Source organism: Chiloscyllium plagiosum, unplaced genomic scaffold (genome assembly GCF_037043375.1).
Source record: "Chiloscyllium plagiosum isolate Xiang-an unplaced genomic scaffold, Cpla_swu_hap1 HiC_scaffold_43, whole genome shotgun sequence".
Lineage (NCBI taxonomy): Eukaryota > Metazoa > Chordata > Chondrichthyes > Orectolobiformes > Hemiscylliidae > Chiloscyllium > Chiloscyllium plagiosum.
The window spans coordinates 89,469-116,958 of record NW_028270181.1 but is presented as its reverse complement, the minus strand read 5'-3'; positions in this window follow the sequence as shown (position 1 = coordinate 116,958).

Below are 27,490 nucleotides of genomic sequence, written 5' to 3'. Positions count from 1 at the left end.
TTCCTGTGCGCTCTGTTTCCCATGCGCTCTGTTTCTCATGCGCTGTTTCTCATGCGCTCTGTTTCCCGTGCGTTCTGTTTCTCATGCGCTGTGTTTCTTGTGCGCTCTGTTTCTCGTGCGCTCTGTTTCCCAAGCGCTCTGTTTCTCATGCGCTCTGTTTCCCATGCGCTCTGTTTCCCATGTGCTCTGTTTCCCGTGCCCTCTGTTTGTCGTGTGCTCTCTTTCCCGTGCGCTCTGTTTCCCATGCGCTCTGTTTTCCGTGCGCTCAGTTTCCCAAGCGCTCTGTTTCTCATGCGCTCTGTTTCACATGCGCTCTGTTTCTCATGCGCTCTGTTTCTAGTGCGCTCTGTTTCTCATGCGCTCTGTTTCTCATGCGCTCTGTTTCCCATGCGCTCTGTTTCCCATGCGCTCTGTTTCTCATGCGCTCTGTTTCCCATGCGCTCTGTTTCTCGTGCACTCTGTTTTCCGTGCGCTCTGTTTCTCGTGTGCTCGGTTTCTCGTGCGCTCTGTTTCTCGTGTGCTCGGTTTCCCGTGCGCTCTGTTTTCCGTGTGCTCTGTTTCTCGTGCGCTCTGTTTCCCATGCGCACTGTTTCTCATGCTCTCTGTTTCTCGTGCGCTCTGTTTCCCATGCGCTCTGTTTCCCATGCGCTCTGTTTCCCGTGTGCTCTGTTTCCCATGCGCTCTGTTTCCCATGCGCTCTGTTTCCCATGCGCTCTGTTTCCCATGCGCTCTGTTTCCCGTGCGCTCTGTTTCGCTTGCGCTCTGTTTCCCATGCGCTCTGTTTCCCGTGCGCTCTGTTTCTCAAGCGCTCTGTTTCTCGTGCGCTCTGTTTTCGGTGCGCTCTGTTTCCCATGCTCTCTGTTTCTCGTGCGCTCTGTTTCCCATGCTCTCTGTTTCCCATGCAATCTGTTTCTCATGCGCTCTGTTTCCCATGCGCTCTGCTTCCCGTGCGCTCTGTTTCTTGTGCGCTCTGTTTCCCCAGCGCTCTGTTTCCCGTGCGCTCTGTTTCCCCTGCGCTCTGTTTCCCGTGCGCTCTGTTTCCCGTGCGCTCTGTTTTCCGTGCGCTCTGTTTCCCATGCTCTCTGTTTCTCGTGCGCTCTGTTTCCCATGCTCTCTGTTTCCCGTGTGCTCTGTTTCCCGTGCTCTGTTTCCCATGCAATCTGTTTCTCATGCGCTCTGTTTCCCATGCGCTCTGCTTACCGTGCGCTCTGTTTATCGTGCGCTCTGTTTCCCGTGCACTCTCTTTCCCGTGCGCTCTGTTTCCCGTGCGCTCTGTTTCTCGTGCGCTCTGTTTCTCATGCGCTCTGTTTCCCATTCGCTCTGTTTCTCGTGCGCTCTGTTTCTCGTGCGCTCTGTTTCTCATGCGCTCTGTTTCCCATGCGCTCTGTTTCTCGTGCGCTCTGTTTCTCGTGCGCTCTGATTCTCGTGCGCTCTCTTTCCCATGCGCTCTGTTTCTCATCTGCTCTGTTTCCCGTGTGCTCTGTTTCCCATGCGCTCTGTTTCTCATGCGCGCTGTTTCTCATGCGCTCTGTTTCTAGTGCGCTCTGTTTCCCATGCGCTCTGTTTCTCATGCGCTGTTTCTCATGTGCTCTGTTTCCCATGCGTTCTGTTTCTCATGCGCTCTGTTTCTCGTGCGCTCTGTTTCCCGTGCGCTCTGTTTCCCATGCGCTCTGTTTCCTGTGCGCTCTGTTTCTCATGCGCTCTGTTTCTAGTGCGCTCTGTTTCCTGTGCGCTCTGTTTCCCATGCGCTCTGTTTCTCATGCGCTGTTTCTCATGAGCTCTGTTTCCCGTGCGTTCTGTTTCTCATGCGCTGTGTTTCTCGTGCGCTCTGTTTCTCGTGCGCTCTGTTTCTCATGCGCTCTGTTTCCCATGCGCTCTGTTTCCCATGCGCTCTGTTTCTCATGAGCTCTGTTTCCCGTGCGCTCTGTTTCTCGTGCACTCTGTTTTCCATGCGCTCTGTTTCCCGTGCGCTCTGTTTCTCATGTGCTCTGTTTCCCGTGCGCTCTGTTTCTCGTGCACTCTGTTTCTCGTGTGCTCTGTTTCCCGTGCGCTCTGTTTCTCGTGCACTCTGTTTTCTGTGCGCTCTGTTTCCCAAGCGCTCTGTTTCTCATGCGCTCTGTTTCACATGCGCTCTGTTTCTCATGCTCTGTTTCTAGTGCGCTCTGTTTCTCATGTGCTCTGTTTCCCATGCGCTCTGTTTCTCGTGCACTCTGTTGTCCGTGCGCTCTGTTTCCCGTGCGCTCTGTTTCTCGTGTGCTCTGTTTCTCGTGCGCTCTGTTTCTCGTGTGCTCGGTTTCCCGTGCGCTCTGTTTTCCGTGTGCTCTGTTTCTCATGCGCTCTGTTTCCCATGTGCTCTGTTTCTCATGCTCTCTGTTTCCCGTGCGCTCTGTTTCCCATGCGCTCTGTTTCCCATGCGCTCTGTTTCCCGTGCGCTCTGCTTCCCATGCGCTCTGTTTCCCATGCGCTCTGTTTCCCATGCGCTCTGTTTTCCATGCGCTATGTTTCCCTTGCGCTCTGTTTCCCATGCGGTCTGTTTCCCATGCGCTCTGTTTCCCGTGCGCTCTGTTTCCCCTGCGCTCTGTTTCCCCTGCGCTCTGTTTCCCCTGCGCTCTGTTTCTCGTGCGCTCTGTTTTCCGTGCGCTCTGTTTCCCATGCTCTCTGTTTCCCATGCTCTCTGTTTCTCGTGCGCTCCGTTTCCCATGCTCTCTGTTTCCCGTGTGCTCTGTTTCCCATGCTCTCTGTTTCCCATGCTCTCTGTTTCTCGTGCGCTCCGTTTCCCATGCTCTCTGTTTCCCGTGTGCTCTGTTTCCCATGCGCTCTGTTTCTCGTGCTCTCTGTTTCCCATGCAATCTGTTTCTCATGCGTTCTGTTTCCCATGCGCTCTGCTTCCCGTGCGCTCTGCTTCCCGTGCGCTCTGTTTCTCCTTCGCTCTGTTTCCCATGCTCTCTTTTTCCCATGCTCTCTGTTTCTCATGCGCTCTGTTTCTCGTGCGCTCTGTTTCTCGTGCGCTCTGTTTCCCATGCTCTCTGTTTCCCATGCGCTCTGTTTCCCCTGCGCTCTTTTTCTCGTGCGCTCTGTTTTCCGTGTGCTCTGTTTCCCATGCTCTCTGTTTCCCATATGCTCTGTTTCCCATGCGCTTTGTTTCTCGTGTGCTCTGTTTCTCATGTGCGCTCTGTTTCCCATGCTCTCTGTTTCCCGTGTGCTCTGTTTCCCATGCGCTCTGTTTCTAATGCGCTCTGTTTCTCATGCACTCTGTTTTCCGTGTGCTCTGTTTCTCGTGCTCTCTGTTTCTCGTGCGCTCTGTTTCTCATGCACTCTGTATCCCGTGCGCTCTGTTTCTCATGCTCTCTGTTTCTCATGCGCTCTATTTCCTGTGCGCTCAGTTTCCCATGCACTCTGTTTCCCATGCGCTCTGTTTCTCATGCGCTCTGTTTCCCATGCGCTCTGTTTCTCATGCGCTCTGTTTCCCGTGCGCTCCGTTTCCCGTACGCTCTGTTTCCCATACGCTCTGTTTCCCATGCGCTCTGTTTCCCGTGCCCTCTGTTTCTCATGCTCTCTGTTTCTCGTGCGCTCTATTTCCCGTGCGCTCTGTTTCTCGTGCGCTGTGAATCCCGTGCGCTGTTTCCCTTGCGCTCTGTTTCTCATGCTCTCTGTTTCTCATGTGCTTTGTTTCCCGTGCGCTCCGTTTCCCAGGCAGTTTGTTTCCCGTGCGCTGTTTCCCATGCGCTCTGTTTCTCCTGCGCTGTGTATCCCGTGCGCTCTGTTTCCCATGCGCTCTGTTTCCCGTGTGCTCTGTATCCCGTGCGCACTGTTTCCCGTGCGCTCTGTTTCTCATGCTCTCTGTTTCTCGTGCGCTCTATTTCCCGTGTGGTCTGTTTTCCATGCGCTCTGTTACTCGTGCGCTCTGTTTCCCATGCGCTCTGTTTCCCATGCGCTCTGTTTCCCGTGCACTCTGTTTCCCGTGCTCTCTGTTTCCCGTGTTCTCTGTTTCCCATGCGCTCTGTTTCTCATGCGCTCTGTTTCTCATGCACTCTGTTTTCCGTGTGCTCTGTTTCTCGTGCGCTCTGTTTCTCGTGCGCTCTGTTTCCCATGCACTCTGTTTCTCATGCGCTCTGTTTCTCATGCACTCTGTATCCCGTGCGCTCTGTTTCTCATCCTCTCTGTTTCTCGTGCGCTCTATTTCCTGTGTGCTCTGTTTCTCATGCGCTCTGTTTCTCATGCGCTCTGTTTCTCATGTGCTCTGTTTCTCATGCGCTCTCTTTCCCGTTCGCTCTGTTTCCCGTGCTCTCTGTTTCCCGTGCTCTCTGTTTCCCATGCGCTCTGTTTCCCATGCGCTCTGTTTCTCGTGCACTCTGTTTCCCATGTGCACTGTTTCTCATGCGCTCTCTTTCCCGTTCGCTCTGTTTCCCGTGCGCTCTGTTTCCCATGTGCTCTGTTTCCCATGCGCTCTGTTTCCCAGGCGTTCTGTTTGCCGTGCGCTCTGTTTCCCATGTGCTCTGTTTCCCATGCGCTCTTTTCCCGTGCGCTCTGTTTCCCGTGTGCTCTGTTTCCCGTGCTCTGTTTCCCATGCGCTCTGTTTCCCATGCGCTCTGTTTCTCATGTGCTCTGTTTCCCATGCGCTCTGTTTCTCATGCGCTCTGTTTCCCGTGCGCTCCGTTTCCCGTACGCTCTGTTTCCCATACGCTCTGTTTCCCATGCGCTCTGTTTCCCATGCGCTCTGTTTCTCCTGCGCTGTGTATCCCGTGTGCTCTGTTTCCCGTGCGCTCTGTTTCCCATGTGCTCTGTTTCCCATGTGCTCTGTTTCCCATGCGCTCTGTTTCCCGTGTGCTCTGTTTCCCGTGCTCTGTTTCCCATGCACTCTGTTTCCCATGCTCTCTGTTTCTCATGCGCTCTGTTTCCCATGCGCTCTGTTTCTCATGCGCTCTGTTTCCCGTGCGCTCCGTTTCCCGTACGCTCTGTTTCCCATACGCTCTGTTTCCCATGCGCTCTGTTTCCCGTGCGCTCTGTTTCTCATGCGCTCTGTTTCCCATGTGCTCTGTTTCCCGTGCGCTCTGTTTCTCGTGCGCTGTGAATCCCGTGCGCTGTTTCCCTTGCGCTCTGTTTCTCATGCTCTCTGTTTCTCATGTGCTCTGTTTCCCGTGCGCTCCGTTTCCCAGGCAGTCTGTTTCCCGTGCGCTGTTTCCCATGCGCTCTGTTTCTCCTGCGCTGTGTATCCCGTGCGCTGTGTTTCCCATGCGCTCTGTTTCCCGTGTGCTCTGTATCCCGTGCACACTGTTTCCCGTGCGCTCTGTTTCTCATGCTCTCTGTTTCTCGTGCGCTCTATTTCCCGTGTGGTCTGTTTTCCATGCGCTCTGTTACTCGTGCGCTCTGTTTCCCATGCGATCTGTTTCCCATGCGCTCTGTTTCCCGTGCGCTCTGTTTCCCGTGCTCTCTGTTTCCCGTGTGCTCTGTTTCCCATGCGCTCTGTTTCTCATGCGCTCTGTTTCTCATGCACTCTGTTTTCCGTGTGCTCTGTTTCTCGTGCGCTCTGTTTCTCGTGCGCTCTGTTTCCCATGCACTCTGTAACCCGTGCGCTCTGTTTCTCATCCTCTCTGTTTCTCGTGCGCTCTATTTCTTGTGTGCTCTGTTTCTCATGTGCTCTGTTTCTCATGTGCTCTGTTTCTCATGCACTCTCTTTCCCGTTCGCTCTGTTTCCCGTGCTCTCTGTTTCCCATGCGCTCTGTTTCCCGTGCGCTCTGTTTCTCGTGCACTCTGTTTCCCATGTGCTCTGTTTCTCATGCGCTCTGTTTCCCGTGCGCTCTGTTTCCCGTGCGCTCTGTTTCCCGTGCGCTCTGTTTCCCATGAGCTCTGTTTCCCAGGCGTTCTGTTTCCCGTGCGCTCTGTTTCCCATGTGCTCTGTTTCCCATGCGCTCTTTTCCTGTGCGCTCTGTTTCTCATGCGCTCTGTTTCCCGTGCGCTCCGTTTCCCGTACGCTCTGTTTCCCATACGCTCTGTTTCCCATGCGCTCTGTTTCCCGTGCGCTCTGTTTCTCATGCACTCTGTTTCTCGTGCGCTCTATTTCCTGTATGCTCTGTTTCCCATGCGCTCTGTTTCTCATGCGCTCTGTTTCCCATGTGCTCAGTTTCCCGTGCACTCTGTTTCTCGTGCGCTGTGAATCCCGTGCGCTCTGTTTCCCTTGCACTCTGTTTCTCATGCTTTCTGTTTCTCATGTGCTCTGTTTCCCGTGCGCTCCGTTTCCCAGGCAGTCTGTTTCCCGTGCGCTGTTTCCCATGCGCTCTGTTTCTCCTGCGCTGTGTATCCCGTGCGCTCTGTTTCCCGTGCGCTCTGTTTCCCATGTGCTCTTTTCCCGTGCGCTCTGTTTCCCGTGTGCTCTGTTTCCCGTGCTCTGTTTCCCATGCACTCTGTTTCCCATGCGCTCTGTTTCTCATGCGCTCTGTTTCCCATGCGCTCTGTTTCTCATGCGCTCTGTTTCCCGTGCGCTCCGTTTCCCGTACGCTCTGTTTCCCATACACTCTGTTTCCCATGCGCTCTGTTTCCCGTGCGCTCTGTTTCTCATGCTCTCTGTTTCTCGTGCACTCTATTTCCTGTATGCTCTGTTTCCCATGCGCTCTCTTTCTCATGCGCTCTGTTTCCCATGTGCTCTGTTTCTCGTGCGCTGTGAATCCCGTGCGCTGTTTCCCTTGCGCTCTGTTTCTCATGCTCTCTGTTTCTCATGTGCTCTGTTTCCCGTGCGCTCCGTTTCCCAGGCAGTCTGTTTCCCGTGCGCTGTTTCCCATGCGCTCTGTTTCTCCTGCGCTGTGTATCCCGTGCGCTCTGTTTCCCGTGTGCTCTGTATCCCGTGCGCACTGTTTCCCGTGCGCTCTGTTTCTCATGCTCTCTGTTTCTCGTGCGCTCTATTTCCCGTGTGGTCTGTTTTCCATGCGCTCTGTTACTCGTGCGCTCTGTTTCCCATGCGATCTGTTTCCCATGCGCTCTGTTTCCTGTGCGCTCTGTTTCCCGTGCTCTCTGTTTCCCGTGTGCTCTGTTTCCCATGCGCTCTGTTTCTCATGCACTCTGTTTTCCGTGTGCTCTGTTTCTCGTGCGCTCTGTTTCTCGTGCGCTCTGTTTCCCATGCACTCTGTTTCTCATGCGCTCTGTTTCTCATGCACTCTGTATCCCGTGCGCTCTGTTTCTCATCCTCTCTGTTTCTCGTGCGCTCTATTTCCTGTGTGCTCTGTTTCTCATGCGCTCTGTTTCTCATGCGCTCTGTTTCTCATGCGCTCTCTTTCCCGTTCGCTCTGTTTCCCGTGCTCTCTGTTTCCCATGCGCTCTGTTTCCCGTGCGCTCTGTTTCTCGTGCACTCTGTTTCCCATGTGCACTGTTTCTCATGCGCTCTCTTTCCCGTTCGCTCTGTTTCCCGTGCGCTCTGTTTCCCGTGCGCTCTGTTTCCCATGCACTCTGTTTCCCATGCGCTCTGTTTCCCAGGCGTTCTGTTTCCCGTGCGCTCTGTTTCCCATGTGCTCTGTTTCCCATGCGCTCTTTTCCTGTGCGCTCTGTTTCCCGTGTGCTCTGTTTCCCGTGCTCTGTTTCCCATGCACTCTGTTTCCCATGCTCTCTGTTTCTCATGCGCTCTGTTTCCCATGCGCTCTGTTTCTCATGCGCTCTGTTTCCCGTGCGCTCCGTTTCCCGTACGCTCTGTTTCCCATACGCTCTGTTTCCCATGCGCTCTGTTTCTCATGCACTCTGTTTCTCGTGCGCTCTATTTCCTGTATGCTCTGTTTCCCATGCGCTCTGTTTCTCATGCGCTCTGTTTCCCATGTGCTCTGTTTCCCGTGCACTCTGTTTCTCGTGCGCTGTGAATCCCGTGCGCTCTGTTTCCCTTGCGCTCTGTTTCTCATGCTCTCTGTTTCTCATGTGCTCTGTTTCCCGTGCGCTCCGTTTTCCAGGCAGTCTGTTTCCCGTGCGCTGTTTCCCATGCGCTCTGTTTCTCCTGCGCTGTGTATCCCGTGCGCTCTGTTTCCCGTGCGCTCTGTTTCTCATGCTCTCTGTTTCTCGTGCGCTCTATTTCCCGTGTGGTCTGTTTTCCATGCGCTCTGTTACTCGTGCGCTCTGTTTCCCATGCAATCTGTTTCCCGTGTGCTCTGTTTCCCGTGCTCTGTTTCCCATGCACTCTGTTTCCCATGCGCTCTGTTTCTCATGCGCTCTGTTTCCCATGCGCTCTGTTTCTCATGCGCTCTGTTTCCCGTGCGCTCCGTTTCCCGTACGCTCTGTTTCCCATACGCTCTGTTTCCCATGCGCTCTGTTTCCCGTGCGCTCTGTTTCTCATGCTCTCTGTTTCTCGTGCACTCTATTTCCTGTATGCTCTGTTTCCCATGCGCTCTGTTTCTCATGCGCTCTGTTTCCCATGTGCTCTGTTTCTCGTGCGCTGTGAATCCCGTGCGCTGTTTCCCTTGCGCTCTGTTTCTCATGCTCTCTGTTTCTCATGTGCTCTGTTTCCCGTGTGCTCCGTTTCCCAGGCAGTCTGTTTCCCGTGCGCTGTTTCCCATGCGCTCTGTTTCTCCTGCGCTGTGTATCCCGTGCGCTCTGTTTCCCGTGTGCTCTGTATCCCGTGCGCACTGTTTCCCGTGCGCTCTGTTTCTCATGCTCTCTGTTTCTCGTGCGCTCTATTTCCCGTGTGGTCTGTTTTCCATGCGCTCTGTTACTCGTGCGCTCTGTTTCCCATGCGATCTGTTTCCCATGCGCTCTGTTTCCCGTGCGCTCTGTTTCCTGTGCGCTCTGTTTCTCGTGCGCTCTGTTTCTCATGCGCTCTGTTTCTCATGCGCTCTGTTTCTCGTGCGCTCTGTTTCTCGTGCGCTCTGTTTCCCATGCGCTCTGTTTCCCGTGCGCTCTGTTTCCTGTGCGCTCTGTTTCTCGTGCGCTCTGTTTCTCCTGCGCTCTGTTTCCCATTCGCTCTGTTTCTCGTGCGCTCTGTTTCTCGTGCGCTCTGTTTCCCATGCGCTCTGTTTCTCATGTGCTCTGTTTCTCGTGCGCTCTGTTTCTCGTGCGCTCTCTTTCTCGTGCGCTCTGTTTCTCGTGCGCTCTCTTTCCCATGCGCTCTGTTTCTCATGCGCTCTGTTTCCCATGCGTTCGGTTTCCCATGTGCTCTGTTTCCCGTGCGCTCTGTTTCTCGTGCGCTGTGAATCCCGTGCGCTCTGTTTCCTATGCGCTCTGTTTCTCATGCTCTCTGTTTCTCATGTGCTCTGTTTCCCGTGCGCTCCGTTTCCCAGGCAGTCTGTTTCCCGTGCGCTGTTTCCCATGCGCTCTGTTTCTCCTGCGTTGTGTATCCCGTGCGCTCTGTTTCCCGTGCGCTCTGTTTCTCATGCGCTCTGTTTCCCGTGTACTCTGTATCCCGTGCGCACTGTTTCCCGTGCGCTCTGTTTCTCATGCTCTCTGTTTCCCGTGCGCTCTATTTCCCGTGTGGTCTGTTTTCCATGCGCTCTGTTACTCGTGCGCTCTGTTTCCCATGCGCTCTGTTTCTCATGCGCTCTGTTTCCCATTCGCTCTGTTTCTCGTGCGCTCTGTTTCTCGTGCGCTCTGTTTCTCATGCGCTCTGTTTCCCATGCGCTCTGTTTCTCATGTGCTCTGTTTCTCGTGCGCTGTTTCTCGTGCGCTCTGTTTCTCGTGCGCTCTCTTTCTCGTGCGCTCTGTTTCTCGTGCGCTCTCTTTCCCATGCGCTCTGTTTCTCATGCGCTCTGTTTCCCGTGTGCTCTGTATCCCGTGCGCACTGTTTCCCGTGCGCTCTGTTTCTCATGCTCTCTGTTTCTCGTGCGCTCTATTTCCCAAGTGGTCTGTTTTCCATGCGCTCTGTTACTCGTGCGCTGTGTTTCCCATGCAATCTGTTTCCCATGCGCTCTGTGTCCCCTGCGCTCTGTTTCCTGTGCGCTCTGTTTCCTGTGCACTCTGTTTCTCGTGCGCTCTGTTTCTCATGCGCTCTGTTTCCCATTCGCTCTGTTTCTCGTGCGCTCTGTTTCTCGTGCGCTCTGTTTCTCATGCGCTCTGTTTCCCATGCGCTCTGTTTCTCATGTGCTCTGTTTCTCGTGCGCTCTGTTTCTCGTGCGCTCTCTTTCTCGTGCGCTCTGTTTCTCGTGCGCTCTCTTTCCCATGCGCTCTGTTTCTCATGCGCTCTGTTTCCCATGCGCTCGGTTTCCCGTGCGCTCTAATTTCCGTGCACTCTGTTTACCATACGCTCTGTTTCCCGTGCGCTCTGTTTCCCATGCGCTCTGTTTCTCATGCGCTCTGTTTCTAGTGCGCTCTGTTTCCCATGCGCTCTGTTTCTCATGCGCTGTTTCTCTTTCCCATCTGTTTCTAGTGCGCTCTGTTTCCCATGCACTCTGTTTCCCATGCGCTCTGTTTCTCATGTGCTGTTTCTCGTGCGCTCTGTTTCCCGTGCACTCTGTTTCCCATGCGCTCTGTTTCCTGTGCGCTCTGTTTCTCATGCACTCTGTTACTAGTGCGCTCTGTTTCCTGTGCACTCTGTTTCCCATGCGCTGTTTCTCATGCGCTCTGTTTCTCGTGCGCTCTGTTTCTCATGCGCTCTGTTTCTCCTGCGCTGTGTATCCCGTGCGCTCTGTTTCCCGTGCTCTCTGTTTCCCATGCGCTCTGTTTCCGATGCGCTCTGTTTCTCATGCGCTCTGTTTTCCATGCGCTCTGTTTCTCATGCGCTCTGTTTCCCGTGCGCTCTGTTTCCCATGCGCTCTGTTTCCTGTGCGCTCTGTTTCTCATGCGCTTTGTTTCTAGTGCGCTCTGTTTCCCATGCGCTCTGTTTCTCATGCGCTGTTTCTCTTTCCCATCCGTTTCTAGTGCGTTCTGTTTCCCATGCGCTCTGTTTCCCATGCGCTCTGTTTCTCATGTGCTGTTTCTCATACGCTCTGTTTACCGTGCGTTCTGTTTCTCATGCGCTCTGTTTCTCGTGCGCTCTGTTTCCCGTGCGCTCTGTTTCCCATGCGCTCTGTTTCCTGTGCACTCTGTTTCTCATGCACTCTGTTACTAGTGCGCTCTGTTTCCTGTGCGCTCTGTTTCCCATGCGCTGTGTTTCTCGTGCGCTCTGTTTCTCGTGCGCTCTGTTTCCCAAGCGCTCTGTTTCTCATGCGCTCTGTTTCCCATGCGCTCAGTTTCCCATGCACTCTGTTTCTCATGCGTCTGTTTCCCATGCGCTCTGTTTCTCGTGCACTCTGTTTTCCATGCGCTCTGTTTCCCGTGCGCTCTGTTTCTCGTGTGCTCTGTTTCCCATGCGCTCTGTTTCTCGTGCACTCTGTTTCTCGTGTGCTCTGTTTCCCGTGCGCTCTGTTTCTCGTGCACTCTGTTTTCCATGTGCTCTGTTTCCCAAGCGCTCTGTTTCTCATGCGCTCTGTTTCACATGTGCTCTGTTTCTCATGCACTCTGTTTCCCAAGCGCTCTGTTTCTCATGCGCTCTGTTTCACATGCGCTCTGTTTCCCATGCGCTCTGTTTCTAGTGCGCTCTGTTTCTCATGCGCTCTGTTTCTCATGCGCTCTATTTCCCATGCACTCTGTTTCCCATGCTCTCTGTTTCTCATGCGCTCTGTTTCCCATGCGCTCTGTTTCCCGTGCGCTTAGTTTCTCGTGCACTCTGTTTTCCGTGCGCTCTGTTTCCCATGCGCTCTGTTTCTCGTGCGCTCTGTTTCCCGTGCGCTCTGTTTCTCGTGTGCTCTGTTTCTCGTGCGCTCTGTTTCTCGTGTGCTCGGTTTACCATGCGCTCTGTTTTCCGTGTGCTCTGTTTCTCGTGCGCTCTGTTTCCCATGCGCTCTGTTTCTCATGCGCTCTGTTTCCCGTGCGCTCTGTTTCCCATGCGCTTTGTTTCCCATGCGCTCTGTTTCCCGTGCGCTCTGTTTCCCATGCGCTCTGTTTCCCATGCGCTCTGTTTCCCGTGCGCTCTGTTTCCCATGCGCTCTGTTTCCCGTGCGCTCTGTTTCCCATGCGCTCTGTTTCCCATGCGTTCTGTTTCCCGTGCGCTCTGTTTCTCATGTGCTCTGTTTCCCATGCGCTCTGTTTCCCCTGCGCTCTGTTTCTCGTGCGCTCTGTTTCTCATGCGCTCTGTTTCTCGTGCACTCTGTTTCCCGTGCGCTCTGTTTCCCATGCAATCTGATTCTCATGCGCTCTGTTTCCCAAGCGCTCTGTTTCCCGTGCGCTCTGTTTCTCGTGTGCTCTGTTTCCCATGCACTCTGTTTCCCGTGTGCTCTGTTTCCCATGCGCTCTGTTTCTCGTGCTCTCTGTTTCCCATGCACTCTGTGTCTCATGCGCTCTGTTTCTCGTGCACTCTGTTTCTCGTGTGCTCTGTTTCCCATGCTCTCTGTTTCCCATGCGCTCTGATTCCCCTGCGCTCTGTTTCTCGTGCGCTCTGTTTCCCATGCTCTCTGTTTCCCATGTGCTCTGTTTCCCGTGCGCTCTGTTTCTCATGCGCTCTGTTTCCCATGCGCTCTGTTTCTCATACGCTCTGTTTCTCATGCACTCAGTTTCCCGTGTGCTCTGTTTCTCGTGCTCTTTGTTTCTCGTGCGCTCTGTTTCCCTTGCACTCTGTTTCTCATGCACTCTGTTTCTCATGCACTCTGTTTCCTTTGCGCTCTGTTTCTCATGCTCTCTGTTTCTCGTGCGCTCTATTTCCTGTGTGCTCTGTTTCTCATGCGCTCTGTTTCTCATGTGCTCTGTTTCTCATGCGCTCTCTTTCTCGTGCGCACTGTTTCCCGTGCTCTCTGTTTCCCATGCGCTCTGTTTCCCGTGCGCTCTGTTTCTCGTGCGCTCTCTTTCCCATGCGCTCTGTTTCCCATGCGCTCTGTTTCCCGTGCTCTCTAATTTCCGTGCACTCTGTTTACCATACGCTCTGTTTCTCATGCGCTCTGTTTCCCGTGCGCTCTGTTTCCCATGCGCTCTGTTTCTAGTGCGCTCTGTTTCCCATGCGCTCTGTTTCTCATGCGCTGTTTCTCTTTCCCATCCATTTCTAGTGCGCTCTGTTTCCCATGCGCTCTGTTTCCCATGCGCTCTGTTTCTCATGCGCTGTTTCTCATGCACTCTGTTTCTCATACGCTCTGTTTCCCGTGCGTTCTGTTTCTCATGCGCTCTGTTTCTTGTGCGCTCTGTTTCCCGTGCGCTCTGTTTCCCATGCGCTCAGTTTCCCATGTGTTCTGTTTCTCATGCATCTGTTTCCCATGTGCTCTGTTTCTCATGCATCTGTTTCCCATGCGCTCTGTTTCCCGTGCGCTCTGTTTCCCATGCGCTCTGTTTCCCGTGCGCTCTGTTTCCTGTGCGCTCTGTTTCTCGTGCGCTCTGTTTCTCATGCGCTCTGTTTCTCATGCGCTCTGTTTCCCATTCGCTGTTTCTCATGCGCTCTGTTTCTCGTGCGCTCTGTTTCCCATGCGCTCTGTTTCTCATGTGCTCTGTTTCTCGTGCGCTCTCTTTCTCGTGCGCTCTCTTTCTCGTGCGCTCTGTTTCTCGTGCGCTCTCTTTCCCATGCGCTCTGTTTCTCATGCGCTCTGTTTCCCATGCGCTCGGTTTCCCATGTGCTCTGTTTCCCGTGCGCTCTGTTTCTCGTGCGCTGTGAATCCCGTGCGCTCTGTTTCCTATGCGCTCTGTTTCTCATGCTCTCTGTTTCTCATGTGCTCTGTTTGCCGTGCGCTCCGTTTCCCATGCGCTTTGTTTCCCATGCGCTCTGTTTCCCGTGCGCTCTGTTTCCCGTGCGCTCTGTTTCCCATGCGCTCTGTTTCCCGTGCGCTCTGTTTCCCATGCGCTCTGTTTCCCGTGCGCTCTGTTTCCCATGCGCTCTGTTTCCCATGCGTTCTGTTTTCCGTGCGCTCTGTTTCTCATGTGCTCTGTTTCCCATGCGCTCTGTTTCCCCTGCGCTCTGTTTCTCGTGCGCTCTGTTTCTCATGCGCTCTGTTTCTCGTGCACTCTGTTTCCCGTGCACTCTGTTTCCCATGCAATCTGATTCTCATGCGCTCTGTTTCCCAAGCGCTCTGTTTCCCGTGCGCTCTGTTTCCCATGCACTCTGTTTCCCGTGTGCTCTGTTTCCCATGCGCTCTGTTTCTCGTGCTCTCTGTTTCCCATGCACTCTGTGTCTCATGCGCTCTGTTTCTCGTGCGCTCTGTTTCTCGTGTGCTCTGTTTCCCATGCTCTCTGTTTCCCATGCGCTCTGTTTCCCGTGTACTCTGTATCCCGTGCGCACTGTTTCCCGTGCGCTCTGTTTCTCATGCTCTCTGTTTCCCGTGCGCTCTATTTCCCGTGTGGTCTGTTTTCCATGCGCTCTGTTACTCGTGCGCTCTGTTTCCCATGCGCTCTGTTTCTCATGCGCTCTGTTTCCCATTCGCTCTGTTTCTCGTGCGCTCTGTTTCTCGTGCGCTCTGTTTCTCATGCGCTCTGTTTCCCATGCGCTCTGTTTCTCATGTGCTCTGTTTCTCGTGCGCTCGGTTTCTCGTGCGCTCTGTTTCTCGTGCGCTCTCTTTCTCGTGCGCTCTGTTTCTCGTGCGCTCTCTTTCCCATGCGCTCTGTTTCTCATGCGCTCTGTTTCCCGTGTGCTCTGTATCCCGTGCGCACTGTTTCCCTTGCGCTCTGTTTCTCATGCTCTCTGTTTCTCGTGCGCTCTATTTCCCAAGTGGTCTGTTTTCCATGCGCTCTGTTACTCGTGCGCTGTGTTTCCCATGCGATCTGTTTCCCATGCGCTCTGTGTCCCCTGCGCTCTGTTTCCTGTGCGCTCTGTTTCCTGTGCACTCTGTTTCTCGTGCGCTCTGTTTCTCATGCGCTCTGTTTCTCATGCGCTCTGTTTCCCATTCGCTCTGTTTCTCGTGCGCTGTTTCTCGTGCGCTCTGTTTCTCATGCGCTCTGTTTCCCATGCGCTCTGTTTCTCATGTGCTCTGTTTCTCGTGCGCTCTGTTTCTCGTGCGCTCTGTTTCTCGTGCGCTCTCTTTCTCGTGCGCTCTGTTTCTCGTGCGCTCTCTTTCCCATGCGCTCTGTTTCTCATGCGCTCTGTTTCCCATGCGCTCGGTTTCCCGTGCGCTCTAATTTCCGTGCACTCTGTTTACCATACGCTCTGTTTCTCATGCGCTCTGTTTCCCGTGCGCTCTGTTTCCCATGCGCTCTGTTTCTCATGCGCTCTGTTTCTAGTGCGCTCTGTTTCCCATGCGCTCTGTTTCTCATGCGCTGTTTCTCTTTCCCATCCGTTTCTAGTGCGCTCTGTTTCCCATGCACTCTGTTTCCCATGCGCTCTGTTTCTCATGTGCTGTTTCTCGTGCGCTCTGTTTCCCGTGCACTCTGTTTCCCATGCGCTCTGTTTCCTGTGCGCTCTGTTTCTCATGCACTCTGTTACTAGTGCGCTCTGTTTCCTGTGCACTCTGTTTCCCATGCGCTCTGTTTCTCATGCGCTGTTTCTCATGCGCTCTGTTTCTCATGCGCTCTGTTTCTCATGCGCTCTGTTTCCCGTGCGCTCGGTTTCCCGTGCGCTCTAATTTCCGTGCACTCTGTTTACCATACGCTCTGTTTCTCATGCGCTCTGTTTCCCGTGCGCTCTGTTTCCCATGCGCTCTGTTTCCTGTGCGCTCTGTTTCTCATGCGCTTTGTTTCTAGTGCGCTCTGTTTCCCATGCGCTCTGTTTCTCATGCGCTGTTTCTCTTTCCCATCCGTTTCTAGTGCGTTCTGTTTCCCATGCGCTCTGTTTCTCATGTGCTGTTTCTCATACGCTCTGTTTACCGTGCGTTCTGTTTCTCATGCGCTCTGTTTCTCGTGCGCTCTGTTTCCCGTGCGCTCTGTTTCCCATGCGCTCTGTTTCCTGTGCGCTCTGTTTCCCATGCGCTCTGTTTCTCATGCGCTGTTTCTCATGGGCTCTGTTTCCCGTGCGTTCTGTTTCTCATGCGCTGTGTTTCTCGTGCGCTCTGTTTCTCGTGTGCTCTGTTTCCCAAGCGCTCTGTTTCTCATGCGCTCTGTTTCCCATGCGCTCAGTTTCCCATGCACTCTGTTTCTCATGCGTCTGTTTCCCATGCGCTCTGTTTCTCGTGCACTCTGTTTTCCATGCGCTCTGTTTCCCGTGCGCTCTGTTTCTCGTGTGCTCTGTTTCCCATGCGCTCTGTTTCTCGTGCACTCTGTTTCTCATGTGCTCTGTTTCCCGTGCGCTCTGTTTCTCGTGCACTCTGTTTTCCATGTGCTCTGTTTCCCAAGCGCTCTGTTTCTCATGCGCTCTGTTTCACATGTGCTCTGTTTCTCATGCACTCTGTTTCCCAAGCGCTCTGTTTCTCATGCGCTCTGTTTCACATGCGCTCTGTTTCCCATGCGCTCTGTTTCTAGTGCGCTCTGTTTCTCATGCGCTCTGTTTCTCATGCGCTCTGTTTCCCATGCACTCTGTTTCCCATGCTCTCTGTTTCTCATGCGCTCTGTTTCCCATGCGCTCTGTTTCTCGTGCACTCTGTTTTCCGTGCGCTCTGTTTCCCATGCGCTCTGTTTCTCGTGCGCTCTGTTTCCCGTGCGCTCTGTTTCTCGTGTGCTCTGTTTCTCGTGCGCTCTGTTTCTCGTGTGCTCGGTTTACCATGCGCTCTGATTTCCGTGTGCTCTGTTTCTCGTGCGCTCTGTTTCCCATGCGCTCTGTTTCTCATGCGCTCTGTTTCCCGTGCGCTCTGTTTCCCATGCGCTTTGTTTCCCATGCGCTCTGTTTCCCGTGCGCTCTGTTTCCCATGCGCTCTGTTTCCCATGCGCTCTGTTTCCCGTGCGCTCTGTTTCCCGTGCGCTCTGTTTCCCGTGCGCTCTGTTTCCCATGCGCTCTGTTTCCCATGCGTTCTGTTTCCCGTGCGCTCTGTTTCTCATGTGCTCTGTTTCCCATGCGCTCTGTTTCCCCTGCGCTCTGTTTCTCGTGCGCTCTGTTTCTCATGCGCTCTGTTTCTCGTGCACTCTGTTTCCCGTGCGCTCTGTTTCCCATGCAATCTGATTCTCATGCGCTCTGTTTCCCAAGCGCTCTGTTTCCCGTGCGCTCTGTTTCTCATGTGCTCTGTTTCCCCTGCGCTCTGTTTCCCGTGCTCTCTGTTTCCCATGCGCTCTGTTTCCCGTGCGCTCTGTTTCTCGTGCACTCTGTTTCCCATGTGCACTGTTTCTCATGCGCTCTCTTTCCCGTTCGCTCTGTTTCCCGTGCGCTCTGTTTCCCGTGCGCTCTGTTTCCCATGCACTCTGTTTCCCATGCGCTCTGTTTCCCAGGCGTTCTGTTTCCCGTGCGCTCTGTTTCCCATGTGCTCTGTTTCCCATGCGCTCTTTTCCTGTGCGCTCTGTTTCCCGTGTGCTCTGTTTCCCGTGCTCTGTTTCCCATGCACTCTGTTTCCCATGCTCTCTGTTTCTCATGCGCTCTGTTTCCCATGCGCTCTGTTTCTCATGCGCTCTGTTTCCCGTGCGCTCCGTTTCCCGTACGCTCTGTTTCCCATACGCTCTGTTTCCCATGCGCTCTGTTTCTCATGCACTCTGTTTCTCGTGCGCTCTATTTCCTGTATGCTCTGTTTCCCATGCGCTCTGTTTCTCATGCGCTCTGTTTCCCATGTGCTCTGTTTCCCGTGCACTCTGTTTCTCGTGCGCTGTGAATCCCGTGCGCTCTGTTTCCCTTGCGCTCTGTTTCTCATGCTCTCTGTTTCTCATGTGCTCTGTTTCCCGTGCGCTCCGTTTTCCAGGCAGTCTGTTTCCCGTGCGCTGTTTCCCATGCGCTCTGTTTCTCCTGCGCTGTGTATCCCGTGCGCTCTGTTTCCCGTGCGCTCTGTTTCTCATGCTCTCTGTTTCTCGTGCGCTCTATTTCCCGTGTGGTCTGTTTTCCATGCGCTCTGTTACTCGTGCGCTCTGTTTCCCATGCAATCTGTTTCCCGTGTGCTCTGTTTCCCGTGCTCTGTTTCCCATGCACTCTGTTTCCCATGCGCTCTGTTTCTCATGCGCTCTGTTTCCCATGCGCTCTGTTTCTCATGCGCTCTGTTTCCCGTGCGCTCCGTTTCCCGTACGCTCTGTTTCCCATACGCTCTGTTTCCCATGCGCTCTGTTTCCCGTGCGCTCTGTTTCTCATGCTCTCTGTTTCTCGTGCACTCTATTTCCTGTATGCTCTGTTTCCCATGCGCTCTGTTTCTCATGCGCTCTGTTTCCCATGTGCTCTGTTTCTCGTGCGCTGTGAATCCCGTGCGCTGTTTCCCTTGCGCTCTGTTTCTCATGCTCTCTGTTTCTCATGTGCTCTGTTTCCCGTGTGCTCCGTTTCCCAGGCAGTCTGTTTCCCGTGCGCTGTTTCCCATGCGCTCTGTTTCTCCTGCGCTGTGTATCCCGTGCGCTCTGTTTCCCGTGTGCTCTGTATCCCGTGCGCACTGTTTCCCGTGCGCTCTGTTTCTCATGCTCTCTGTTTCTCGTGCGCTCTATTTCCCGTGTGGTCTGTTTTCCATGCGCTCTGTTACTCGTGCGCTCTGTTTCCCATGCGATCTGTTTCCCATGCGCTCTGTTTCCCGTGCGCTCTGTTTCCTGTGCGCTCTGTTTCTCGTGCGCTCTGTTTCTCATGCGCTCTGTTTCTCATGCGCTCTGTTTCTCGTGCGCTCTGTTTCTCGTGCGCTCTGTTTCCCATGCGCTCTGTTTCCCGTGCGCTCTGTTTCCTGTGCGCTCTGTTTCTCGTGCGCTCTGTTTCTCCTGCGCTCTGTTTCCCATTCGCTCTGTTTCTCGTGCGCTCTGTTTCTCGTGCGCTCTGTTTCCCATGCGCTCTGTTTCTCATGTGCTCTGTTTCTCGTGCGCTCTGTTTCTCGTGCGCTCTCTTTCTCGTGCGCTCTGTTTCTCGTGCGCTCTCTTTCCCATGCGCTCTGTTTCTCATGCGCTCTGTTTCCCATGCGTTCGGTTTCCCATGTGCTCTGTTTCCCGTGCGCTCTGTTTCTCGTGCGCTGTGAATCCCGTGCGCTCTGTTTCCTATGCGCTCTGTTTCTCATGCTCTCTGTTTCTCATGTGCTCTGTTTCCCGTGCGCTCCGTTTCCCAGGCAGTCTGTTTCCCGTGCGCTGTTTCCCATGCGCTCTGTTTCTCCTGCGTTGTGTATCCCGTGCGCTCTGTTTCCCGTGCGCTCTGTTTCTCATGCGCTCTGTTTCCCGTGTACTCTGTATCCCGTGCGCACTGTTTCCCGTGCGCTCTGTTTCTCATGCTCTCTGTTTCCCGTGCGCTCTATTTCCCGTGTGGTCTGTTTTCCATGCGCTCTGTTACTCGTGCGCTCTGTTTCCCATGCGCTCTGTTTCTCATGCGCTCTGTTTCCCATTCGCTCTGTTTCTCGTGCGCTCTGTTTCTCGTGCGCTCTGTTTCTCATGCGCTCTGTTTCCCATGCGCTCTGTTTCTCATGTGCTCTGTTTCTCGTGCGCTGTTTCTCGTGCGCTCTGTTTCTCGTGCGCTCTCTTTCTCGTGCGCTCTGTTTCTCGTGCGCTCTCTTTCCCATGCGCTCTGTTTCTCATGCGCTCTGTTTCCCGTGTGCTCTGTATCCCGTGCGCACTGTTTCCCGTGCGCTCTGTTTCTCATGCTCTCTGTTTCTCGTGCGCTCTATTTCCCAAGTGGTCTGTTTTCCATGCGCTCTGTTACTCGTGCGCTGTGTTTCCCATGCAATCTGTTTCCCATGCGCTCTGTGTCCCCTGCGCTCTGTTTCCTGTGCGCTCTGTTTCCTGTGCACTCTGTTTCTCGTGCGCTCTGTTTCTCATGCGCTCTGTTTCCCATTCGCTCTGTTTCTCGTGCGCTCTGTTTCTCGTGCGCTCTGTTTCTCATGCGCTCTGTTTCCCATGCGCTCTGTTTCTCATGTGCTCTGTTTCTCGTGCGCTCTGTTTCTCGTGCGCTCTCTTTCTCGTGCGCTCTGTTTCTCGTGCGCTCTCTTTCCCATGCGCTCTGTTTCTCATGCGCTCTGTTTCCCATGCGCTCGGTTTCCCGTGCGCTCTAATTTCCGTGCACTCTGTTTACCATACGCTCTGTTTCCCGTGCGCTCTGTTTCCCATGCGCTCTGTTTCTCATGCGCTCTGTTTCTAGTGCGCTCTGTTTCCCATGCGCTCTGTTTCTCATGCGCTGTTTCTCTTTCCCATCTGTTTCTAGTGCGCTCTGTTTCCCATGCACTCTGTTTCCCATGCGCTCTGTTTCTCATGTGCTGTTTCTCGTGCGCTCTGTTTCCCGTGCACTCTGTTTCCCATGCGCTCTGTTTCCTGTGCGCTCTGTTTCTCATGCACTCTGTTACTAGTGCGCTCTGTTTCCTGTGCACTCTGTTTCCCATGCGCTGTTTCTCATGCGCTCTGTTTCTCGTGCGCTCTGTTTCTCATGCGCTCTGTTTCTCCTGCGCTGTGTATCCCGTGCGCTCTGTTTCCCGTGCTCTCTGTTTCCCATGCGCTCTGTTTCCGATGCGCTCTGTTTCTCATGCGCTCTGTTTTCCATGCGCTCTGTTTCTCATGCGCTCTGTTTCCCGTGCGCTCTGTTTCCCATGCGCTCTGTTTCCTGTGCGCTCTGTTTCTCATGCGCTTTGTTTCTAGTGCGCTCTGTTTCCCATGCGCTCTGTTTCTCATGCGCTGTTTCTCTTTCCCATCCGTTTCTAGTGCGTTCTGTTTCCCATGCGCTCTGTTTCCCATGCGCTCTGTTTCTCATGTGCTGTTTCTCATACGCTCTGTTTACCGTGCGTTCTGTTTCTCATGCGCTCTGTTTCTCGTGCGCTCTGTTTCCCGTGCGCTCTGTTTCCCATGCGCTCTGTTTCCTGTGCACTCTGTTTCTCATGCACTCTGTTACTAGTGCGCTCTGTTTCCTGTGCGCTCTGTTTCCCATGCGCTGTGTTTCTCGTGCGCTCTGTTTCTCGTGCGCTCTGTTTCCCAAGCGCTCTGTTTCTCATGCGCTCTGTTTCCCATGCGCTCAGTTTCCCATGCACTCTGTTTCTCATGCGTCTGTTTCCCATGCGCTCTGTTTCTCGTGCACTCTGTTTTCCATGCGCTCTGTTTCCCGTGCGCTCTGTTTCTCGTGTGCTCTGTTTCCCATGCGCTCTGTTTCTCGTGCACTCTGTTTCTCGTGTGCTCTGTTTCCCGTGCGCTCTGTTTCTCGTGCACTCTGTTTTCCATGTGCTCTGTTTCCCAAGCGCTCTGTTTCTCATGCGCTCTGTTTCACATGTGCTCTGTTTCTCATGCACTCTGTTTCCCAAGCGCTCTGTTTCTCATGCGCTCTGTTTCACATGCGCTCTGTTTCCCATGCGCTCTGTTTCTAGTGCGCTCTGTTTCTCATGCGCTCTGTTTCTCATGCGCTCTATTTCCCATGCACTCTGTTTCCCATGCTCTCTGTTTCTCATGCGCTCTGTTTCCCATGCGCTCTGTTTCCCGTGCGCTTAGTTTCTCGTGCACTCTGTTTTCCGTGCGCTCTGTTTCCCATGCGCTCTGTTTCTCGTGCGCTCTGTTTCCCGTGCGCTCTGTTTCTCGTGTGCTCTGTTTCTCGTGCGCTCTGTTTCTCGTGTGCTCGGTTTACCATGCGCTCTGTTTTCCGTGTGCTCTGTTTCTCGTGCGCTCTGTTTCCCATGCGCTCTGTTTCTCATGCGCTCTGTTTCCCGTGCGCTCTGTTTCCCATGCGCTTTGTTTCCCATGCGCTCTGTTTCCCGTGCGCTCTGTTTCCCATGCGCTCTGTTTCCCATGCGCTCTGTTTCCCGTGCGCTCTGTTTCCCATGCGCTCTGTTTCCCGTGCGCTCTGTTTCCCATGCGCTCTGTTTCCCATGCGTTCTGTTTCCCGTGCGCTCTGTTTCTCATGTGCTCTGTTTCCCATGCGCTCTGTTTCCCCTGCGCTCTGTTTCTCGTGCGCTCAGTTTCTCATGCGCTCTGTTTCTCGTGCACTCTGTTTCCCGTGCGCTCTGTTTCCCATGCAATCTGATTCTCATGCGCTCTGTTTCCCAAGCGCTCTGTTTCCCGTGCGCTCTGTTTCTCGTGTGCTCTGTTTCCCATGCACTCTGTTTCCCGTGTGCTCTGTTTCCCATGCGCTCTGTTTCTCGTGCTCTCTGTTTCCCATGCACTCTGTGTCTCATGCGCTCTGTTTCTCGTGCGCTCTGTTTCTCGTGTGCTCTGTTTCCCATGCTCTCTATTTCCCATGCGCTCTGATTCCCCTGCGCTCTGTTTCTCGTGCGCTCTGTTTCCCATGCTCTCTGTTTCCCATGTGCTCTGTTTCCCGTGCGCTCTGTTTCTCATGCGCTCTGTTTCCCATGCGCTCTGTTTCTCATACGCTCTGTTTCTCATGCACTCCGTTTCCCGTGTGCTCTGTTTCTCGTGCTCTTTGTTTCTCGTGCGCTCTGTTTCCCTTGCACTCTGTTTCTCATGCACTCTGTTTCTCATGCACTCTGTTTCCTTTGCGCTCTGTTTCTCATGCTCTCTGTTTCTCGTGCGCTCTATTTCCTGTGTGCTCTGTTTCTCATGCGCTCTGTTTCTCATGTGCTCTGTTTCTCATGCGCTCTCTTTCTCGTGCGCACTGTTTCCCGTGCTCTCTGTTTCCCATGCGCTCTGTTTCCCGTGCGCTCTGTTTCTCGTGCGCTCTCTTTCCCATGCGCTCTGTTTCCCATGCGCTCTGTTTCCCGTGCTCTCTAATTTCCGTGCACTCTGTTTACCATACGCTCTGTTTCTCATGCGCTCTGTTTCCCGTGCGCTCTGTTTCCCATGCGCTCTGTTTCTAGTGCGCTCTGTTTCCCATGCGCTCTGTTTCTCATGCGCTGTTTCTCTTTCCCATCCATTTCTAGTGCGCTCTGTTTCCCATGCGCTCTGTTTCCCATGCGCTCTGTTTCTCATGCGCTGTTTCTCATGCACTCTGTTTCTCATACGCTCTGTTTCCCGTGCGTTCTGTTTCTCATGCGCTCTGTTTCTTGTGCGCTCTGTTTCCCGTGCGCTCTGTTTCCCATGCGCTCAGTTTCCCATGTGTTCTGTTTCTCATGCATCTGTTTCCCATGTGCTCTGTTTCTCATGCATCTGTTTCCCATGCGCTCTGTTTCCCGTGCGCTCTGTTTCCCATGCGCTCTGTTTCCCGTGCGCTCTGTTTCCTGTGCGCTCTGTTTCTCGTGCGCTCTGTTTCTCATGCGCTCTGTTTCTCATGCGCTCTGTTTCCCATTCGCTGTTTCTCATGCGCTCTGTTTCTCGTGCGCTCTGTTTCCCATGCGCTCTGTTTCTCATGTGCTCTGTTTCTCGTGCGCTCTCTTTCTCGTGCGCTCTCTTTCTCGTGCGCTCTGTTTCTCGTGCGCTCTCTTTCCCATGCGCTCTGTTTCTCATGCGCTCTGTTTCCCATGCGCTCGGTTTCCCATGTGCTCTGTTTCCCGTGCGCTCTGTTTCTCGTGCGCTGTGAATCCCGTGCGCTCTGTTTCCTATGCGCTCTGTTTCTCATGCTCTCTGTTTCTCATGTGCTCTGTTTGCCGTGCGCTCCGTTTCCCATGCGCTTTGTTTCCCATGCGCTCTGTTTCCCGTGCGCTCTGTTTCCCGTGCGCTCTGTTTCCCATGCGCTCTGTTTCCCGTGCGCTCTGTTTCCCATGCGCTCTGTTTCCCGTGCGCTCTGTTTCCCATGCGCTCTGTTTCCCATGCGTTCTGTTTTCCGTGCGCTCTGTTTCTCATGTGCTCTGTTTCCCATGCGCTCTGTTTCCCCTGCGCTCTGTTTCTCGTGCGCTCTGTTTCTCATGCGCTCTGTTTCTCGTGCACTCTGTTTCCCGTGCACTCTGTTTCCCATGCAATCTGATTCTCATGCGCTCTGTTTCCCAAGCGCTCTGTTTCCCGTGCGCTCTGTTTCCCATGCACTCTGTTTCCCGTGTGCTCTGTTTCCCATGCGCTCTGTTTCTCGTGCTCTCTGTTTCCCATGCACTCTGTGTCTCATGCGCTCTGTTTCTCGTGCGCTCTGTTTCTCGTGTGCTCTGTTTCCCATGCTCTCTGTTTCCCATGCGCTCTGTTTCCCGTGTACTCTGTATCCCGTGCGCACTGTTTCCCGTGCGCTCTGTTTCTCATGCTCTCTGTTTCCCGTGCGCTCTATTTCCCGTGTGGTCTGTTTTCCATGCGCTCTGTTACTCGTGCGCTCTGTTTCCCATGCGCTCTGTTTCTCATGCGCTCTGTTTCCCATTCGCTCTGTTTCTCGTGCGCTCTGTTTCTCGTGCGCTCTGTTTCTCATGCGCTCTGTTTCCCATGCGCTCTGTTTCTCATGTGCTCTGTTTCTCGTGCGCTCGGTTTCTCGTGCGCTCTGTTTCTCGTGCGCTCTCTTTCTCGTGCGCTCTGTTTCTCGTGCGCTCTCTTTCCCATGCGCTCTGTTTCTCATGCGCTCTGTTTCCCGTGTGCTCTGTATCCCGTGCGCACTGTTTCCCTTGCGCTCTGTTTCTCATGCTCTCTGTTTCTCGTGCGCTCTATTTCCCAAGTGGTCTGTTTTCCATGCGCTCTGTTACTCGTGCGCTGTGTTTCCCATGCGATCTGTTTCCCATGCGCTCTGTGTCCCCTGCGCTCTGTTTCCTGTGCGCTCTGTTTCCTGTGCACTCTGTTTCTCGTGCGCTCTGTTTCTCATGCGCTCTGTTTCTCATGCGCTCTGTTTCCCATTCGCTCTGTTTCTCGTGCGCTGTTTCTCGTGCGCTCTGTTTCTCATGCGCTCTGTTTCCCATGCGCTCTGTTTCTCATGTGCTCTGTTTCTCGTGCGCTCTGTTTCTCGTGCGCTCTCTTTCTCGTGCGCTCTGTTTCTCGTGCGCTCTCTTTCCCATGCGCTCTGTTTCTCATGCGCTCTGTTTCCCATGCGCTCGGTTTCCCGTGCGCTCTAATTTCCGTGCACTCTGTTTACCATACGCTCTGTTTCTCATTCGCTCTGTTTCCCGTGCGCTCTGTTTCCCATGCGCTCTGTTTCCCATGCGCTCTGTTTCCCGTGCGCTCTGTTTCCCATGCGCTCTGTTTCCCGTGCGCTCTGTTTCCCATGCGCTCTGTTTCCCATGCGTTCTGTTTCCCGTGCGCTCTGTTTCTCATGTGCTCTGTTTCCCATGCGCTCTGTTTCCCCTGCGCTCTGTTTCTCGTGCGCTCAGTTTCTCATGCGCTCTGTTTCTCGTGCACTCTGTTTCCCGTGCGCTCTGTTTCCCATGCAATCTGATTCTCATGCGCTCTGTTTCCCAAGCGCTCTGTTTCCCGTGCGCTCTGTTTCTCGTGTGCTCTGTTTCCCATGCACTCTGTTTCCCGTGTGCTCTGTTTCCCATGCGCTCTGTTTCTCGTGCTCTCTGTTTCCCATGCACTCTGTGTCTCATGCGCTCTGTTTCTCGTGCGCTCTGTTTCTCGTGTGCTCTGTTTCCCATGCTCTCTATTTCCCATGCGCTCTGATTCCCCTGCGCTCTGTTTCTCGTGCGCTCTGTTTCCCATGCTCTCTGTTTCCCATGTGCTCTGTTTCCCGTGCGCTCTGTTTCTCATGCGCTCTGTTTCCCATGCGCTCTGTTTCTCATACGCTCTGTTTCTCATGCACTCCGTTTCCCGTGTGCTCTGTTTCTCGTGCTCTTTGTTTCTCGTGCGCTCTGTTTCCCTTGCACTCTGTTTCTCATGCACTCTGTTTCTCATGCACTCTGTTTCCTTTGCGCTCTGTTTCTCATGCTCTCTGTTTCTCGTGCGCTCTATTTCCTGTGTGCTCTGTTTCTCATGCGCTCTGTTTCTCATGTGCTCTGTTTCTCATGCGCTCTCTTTCTCGTGCGCACTGTTTCCCGTGCTCTCTGTTTCCCATGCGCTCTGTTTCCCGTGCGCTCTGTTTCTCGTGCGCTCTCTTTCCCATGCGCTCTGTTTCCCATGCGCTCTGTTTCCCGTGCTCTCTAATTTCCGTGCACTCTGTTTACCATACGCTCTGTTTCTCATGCGCTCTGTTTCCCGTGCGCTCTGTTTCCCATGCGCTCTGTTTCTAGTGCGCTCTGTTTCCCATGCGCTCTGTTTCTCATGCGCTGTTTCTCTTTCCCATCCATTTCTAGTGCGCTCTGTTTCCCATGCGCTCTGTTTCCCATGCGCTCTGTTTCTCATGCGCTGTTTCTCATGCACTCTGTTTCTCATACGCTCTGTTTCCCGTGCGTTCTGTTTCTCATGCGCTCTGTTTCTTGTGCGCTCTGTTTCCCGTGCGCTCTGTTTCCCATGCGCTCAGTTTCCCATGTGTTCTGTTTCTCATGCATCTGTTTCCCATGTGCTCTGTTTCTCATGCATCTGTTTCCCATGCGCTCTGTTTCCCGTGCGCTCTGTTTCCCATGCGCTCTGTTTCCCGTGCGCTCTGTTTCCTGTGCGCTCTGTTTCTCGTGCGCTCTGTTTCTCATGCGCTCTGTTTCTCATGCGCTCTGTTTCCCATTCGCTGTTTCTCATGCGCTCTGTTTCTCGTGCGCTCTGTTTCCCATGCGCTCTGTTTCTCATGTGCTCTGTTTCTCGTGCGCTCTCTTTCTCGTGCGCTCTCTTTCTCGTGCGCTCTGTTTCTCGTGCGCTCTCTTTCCCATGCGCTCTGTTTCTCATGCGCTCTGTTTCCCATGCGCTCGGTTTCCCATGTGCTCTGTTTCCCGTGCGCTCTGTTTCTCGTGCGCTGTGAATCCCGTGCGCTCTGTTTCCTATGCGCTCTGTTTCTCATGCTCTCTGTTTCTCATGTGCTCTGTTTGCCGTGCGCTCCGTTTCCCATGCGCTTTGTTTCCCATGCGCTCTGTTTCCCGTGCGCTCTGTTTCCCGTGCGCTCTGTTTCCCATGCGCTCTGTTTCCCGTGCGCTCTGTTTCCCATGCGCTCTGTTTCCCGTGCGCTCTGTTTCCCATGCGCTCTGTTTCCCATGCGTTCTGTTTTCCGTGCGCTCTGTTTCTCATGTGCTCTGTTTCCCATGCGCTCTGTTTCCCCTGCGCTCTGTTTCTCGTGCGCTCTGTTTCTCATGCGCTCTGTTTCTCGTGCACTCTGTTTCCCGTGCACTCTGTTTCCCATGCAATCTGATTCTCATGCGCTCTGTTTCCCAAGCGCTCTGTTTCCCGTGCGCTCTGTTTCCCATGCACTCTGTTTCCCGTGTGCTCTGTTTCCCATGCGCTCTGTTTCTCGTGCTCTCTGTTTCCCATGCACTCTGTGTCTCATGCGCTCTGTTTCTCGTGCGCTCTGTTTCTCGTGTGCTCTGTTTCCCATGCTCTCTGTTTCCCATGCGCTCTGTTTCCCGTGTACTCTGTATCCCGTGCGCACTGTTTCCCGTGCGCTCTGTTTCTCATGCTCTCTGTTTCCCGTGCGCTCTATTTCCCGTGTGGTCTGTTTTCCATGCGCTCTGTTACTCGTGCGCTCTGTTTCCCATGCGCTCTGTTTCTCATGCGCTCTGTTTCCCATTCGCTCTGTTTCTCGTGCGCTCTGTTTCTCGTGCGCTCTGTTTCTCATGCGCTCTGTTTCCCATGCGCTCTGTTTCTCATGTGCTCTGTTTCTCGTGCGCTCGGTTTCTCGTGCGCTCTGTTTCTCGTGCGCTCTCTTTCTCGTGCGCTCTGTTTCTCGTGCGCTCTCTTTCCCATGCGCTCTGTTTCTCATGCGCTCTGTTTCCCGTGTGCTCTGTATCCC